This window comes from Carassius gibelio, chromosome B22, assembly GCF_023724105.1.
Source record: "Carassius gibelio isolate Cgi1373 ecotype wild population from Czech Republic chromosome B22, carGib1.2-hapl.c, whole genome shotgun sequence".
NCBI lineage: Eukaryota > Metazoa > Chordata > Actinopteri > Cypriniformes > Cyprinidae > Carassius > Carassius gibelio.
The window spans coordinates 48,708,054-48,713,053 of record NC_068417.1 but is presented as its reverse complement, the minus strand read 5'-3'; positions in this window follow the sequence as shown (position 1 = coordinate 48,713,053).

The window sequence follows — 5,000 nt, the reverse complement described above, 5'->3', positions numbered from 1 at the left end:
TTAAAATCATACATTTTTTCCCCAAACTTCACATGAATGCATTTCTCTTTTGGCTCTCCTTCCATACTTTCTATTCTTTTTATCCACTCTTTAGGTATTGCATTTTTTATGATTTCATATTTATTTTTTATTTCTTGTTCACTGTAATCCTCCTTTGCCTCCTCCATTGCATCTACAATAAATTGTGACAGTAAAAACCCTTCTTTAAATTCATACAAAACATCTCTCACTCTTGTTATCCCCACATCCATCCATTTCTTTAAAAACAATTCTTTGTCTTGTTTTAAAATGTTTTTGTTTAAAAACAGAGGTTGATTTAAAATGTTTTCTCTCCCATGTGGATCATACTCAACTTTGTCTAAAAATTTTCCCCAGGCACTAAACATTTCCCTATAAAACTCTGGTAAGCACTCTGTCATCCAATTCTTAGTTTTCATCCATAAAATCCCATCCCCCATGTTAAAATCCCCACATTTGTTTAAAAAATATTCCATTGTCTTTTTCCATGCTGCTTTGTGACCATCATCTAGATATTTTTTTACTATTTTAACTCTTAAGCTATTTTTTCTCTGTTCAACATCAATTAATCCCATCCCTCCTTTCCCTACTTCTCCTATTAATGTACTGTATGCAATTCTTGACGGTTTACCATTCCATAAAAAATCTAAAAAACATTTTTTCAACCTTTTCTCCACCCACACTGGCATAGCAGTCACATATAAAACATACCACAACTTTGACACCATTAATACATTTAAAATTAAAACCTTCCCTTTTAAACTTAAAGTCCTCAATTTCCAAAAATTTAACCTTCTTTCAATTCCTCCTACTATTTCTTCCCACATTTTTTCTTTAACATTCCTTTCATCTTTTCCCATAAGAACACCTAAAATCCTTATTTCTTTTGCTTCTTTAAAATGAAAATAATCAGTTAAAACATTTACTCCTCCAAATCTCACATATGTTGTTTTTTCTTCATTTAACTTGCCTCCTGATCCCCTACAAAACATCTGTACCACTTCCATTACTTTATTAACACTCTCTATATCCTTAACTATTATTGTTGTATCGTCTGCATATTGAAATATTTTTTCATTTCCCCCACTTCCTTCAATGTTTATCCCTCTTATGTCTTCATCTATTTTAACAGCTAATCCCAATGGTTCTGCAACTAAAGAATATAAAAGCGCCGATAATGGACATCCTTGTCTTATTGACCTAGTAATTTTAAAACATTCTGTTAAAAAACCGTTACACTGTATTCTTGTTATTGCTCCCCTGTATAAAATTGTAATCCACTTGACAAAATTATCCCCAAACCCGTACCTTCTTAAAATTCCAAATAAATAATCATGCTCCACTCTATCAAAGGCCTTTTCAAAATCCAAACTAATAACATATCCTTTTTTGTTTTTTTCTTTCATATATCTTATTCTATCTATTATACTTAAAGTTGTATCTGCTATATCTTTCCCTTTTACTCCATACACTTGATTTGTTTTAATTATGGTTGGCATTACCTCTTTCAATCTATTGGCTAAAACTTTTGTTAAAATTTTCAAATCTGTATTCAGCATTGTAATTGGTCTATAATTTTTTAGGTCTACTTTATCTCCTTTTCTTTTATATATCAACTTTATTAATCCCATCCCCATTCTCTGATTCATTTCCTCTTTTTTAAAAATGTCTTCATATACTTCTTTTAAAATACTGGTTAAAAAATCTTTAAAAACTATATAAAATTCACTCCCCAAACCATCTATACCTGGACTTTTATTTTTGTTTAATTCACTTATTGCTCTTTTTATCTCTTCTTCTCTTATCTCTTCATCACAGTCTTTTTTGTCTACATCTCCTACTGTTGTTTTTATTTGATTTAGTAACTCCAATTTCTCTTCTTCTTTCAACCCCTCAGTACTAAACAGATTTTCATAATATGCTTTTACTTCTTTTAATATTTCCTCATTTGTTTCCACCACTACACCATTTTCCCCTCTTATTTCTTTAATCATTCCAGCTTTCCCTCTTATTTTTTCTAGATCAAAGAAAAACTTTGTACATTTTTCACCCTCCACCGTATATTTAGCTTTACACCTTAGTCTTGCACCTTCATATTTTTTCTCTTCCATGTCTTTCAATAATCCCTCCAATTCTTTTATTTTTTGTATATCTTTCCCATTCTCATTTAATTCATTTTCCAATTTTTCTCTTATTTCTCTCTCCTTCTTCCTCTTACACATCTGTATTAATTTGCAATACTTTATTGTGATTTTTTTTACTAAATATTTAACATTTTCCCACCATATCCTTTTATCTTCACTGTACATTTCATTCTCCTTTTCTTTTTCAATAATTTCTTTAATACTTAACACATACTCCTCATTCTTCAAAACCTCTACATTTAAAACCCATACACCTGGCCCTCTTTTCACTGAACTCCAGTCTACTTGTATAAAAAGTGGTTTATGGTCACTTAAGCTTGATTCTACATATTTCATGTTACCAATAAAACCTTCAATGTTCCTTGTACACAAAATAAAATCAATCCTTGTCTTACACATAAAATTCCCTACTAATTGCCTCCTTGAATATTCTTTCTTTTCTTCATTTCTTTCTCTCCATACATCAATCATATTATTTTCTTCCATTAATAATTTCAGTTCTTTTCTTCCTTTATCATTTTTAAAAACCATTCCCTCACCAATTTCTAATTTACTGAAAACTGTATTAAAATCACCCATCATAATAACTTCTTTATGCTTTTTTAAAAAATCTCTTAATACATTAAAATATTCCTTCTTTTCAGTTTCTACAGTCGGTGCATGAATATTAACTACAATAACTTTTTTCTCCTCATACTCCATTTCAACCGCAATACATTTCCCATCTATGTCATTATATATTGTTTTACATGATACCCCACAGTTTTCTTTTATTAAAATCGCAACACCTCTTCCCAGCCTCCCATCACCATTGTTATAAAAAATCTCTCCACTCCACCTTTTTCTTATTTCAGTCATGTACTCTTCCCTCCAGTTAGTTTCTTGTAATAAAATCACATCCTCTCTTTTACACATTTCTTTCACCTTTTCAAATTTTCCTACATTTGAAAGCCCTCTAGCATTAAAAGTAACAATTCTTAAAAGCATAAAACATATAAAAACATGCATAAAACCCATAAACTCAGTCCATCTCCTCCAAACCTTTTAGCAGCTCATACTTATTTGCACACTCAATCCCATCTTCTTTAAGCATTCTTTTTCTTGCAGTATCAAGATTAGGTATTACCTTTACAGATCTTCTTCTTTTTGATGATTTCCCCTGCGTCTCCTCATTTTCTTTTCCTTGTTCACACTCTTTTGTAGCATCATTAATTTCTATCCCGTCCATCTCCTCTTGCACACTGTCCGTCACATCCATCGGTGTACATAAAATTCCCTCCTGTTGTGCATCACTCAGTACTTTATTCCTTTCATCAACCAGTTCCACATTATCCAAAGCATTTTGCAAGCTGTCTGTCAAATCCATCTGTGTCCAAATTCCCCCATCCTGTTGTGTTTGTATGATTGGTTCGGTACACTCTTTCTGTTGTTCTATATCCTTATTTAATTCCAGTCCTTCACCACGTACCCCTTCTCCAACGTCTCGCTGCTCGTTGTCTCTTTCATGCACCTGCCCGCCCACCTGCTGCTGCTCCTCCTCCTCACCCTGCATCCAACACTCACACTTATTTAAAACCAAATTGCACTCCGGGCACGTCACAGCATTGCAATTTCTCGCGAAATGGCCTCTCTCCTCGCATTTATGGCACGTGAACTCCGGGCAGTCCTTCACCACATGGTCTGGGCTCATGCACAGCCGACAAGTCTTAACCTGATGACTGTGCATCACCCGAAAATATTGTGGTCCCTCTGCCGTTTCTATTTTTGTGCTGTAAGGGAGGGAGGCCACCTCCTTCGGGAACCGCGCCTTTACGTATCTCGTCCCATCCTCAATGCTGGTGCCCGGATAAACACGCCGCTTTATTTTTGAAATTGGGGAAACCCCCCAAACCTCCAGTTTATTTAAAATCTCTTCATCAGCAAGGTAGACGGGCAGATGCATGAAAGAGACAACATAATCTCTGTTTTGCAGTTTCTTTATCTCACAGTTCACTCCTTTAATTAACAATCCCTCAGTCAGTTCATCACAAGTTTCTTCTTTTTCCATTGTCAGTTCATATTCCTTTCCTTGTCTTGGCCTCAGTGCTAAGATTTTACCATATCCACATTTGTCCGTCACCGCTTTAATAATATCCACAGCTCTCACTTCACTTACATTCTCCACATTCACAATCACAGTCGCCTCCTTTAAGTATTTCCTTTCACCAATTGTATATCTTGCATCTTGATTTTTACCGTGTCCTGCTCGTTGTCGATACTCCAGTCCAGTGTCGTTTGCCATGCGTCTCTCTCCAGCCAGTCCAGTGTTGTTTGCCATGCGTCGCTCTCCAGCCAGTCCAGTGTTGTTTGCCATGCGTCTCTCTCCAGCCAGTCCGGTGTCGTTTGCCAAGCGTTTCTCTCCAGCCAGTCCAGTGTCGTTTGCCATGCGTGTCTCTCCAGCCAGTCCGGTTTCGTTTGCCATGCGTCTCTCTCCAGCCAGTCCAGTGTCGTTTGCCAATAATCCATCCATTGTACAAAAACACAAAAAAATAAAAAATTAACCACCCTCCAGCCAGCAAGATGCTGCTGTTAGGTGGTTTAAAACTGAAAAACACACAAAAAATAAACTATAAGTCCAAAAAACAACTCACAAAACAAACACTAACAGAAAAATCAAAATGGAGGAGAGCCTTCCTCTCCCTACTGCAGCCAACACTTCCTGTAGCTCTCTAGCGCCCTCAGGTTGGTATGGCCGTAAGCGAAGACTGCTGCAAAGAGAGGGCTATTTAAAGACCAGCCAATCTAATCGCCAGTACATTATATAAGTAGGAAAGAAAACCCAAAAGCTTAAAGCACCTG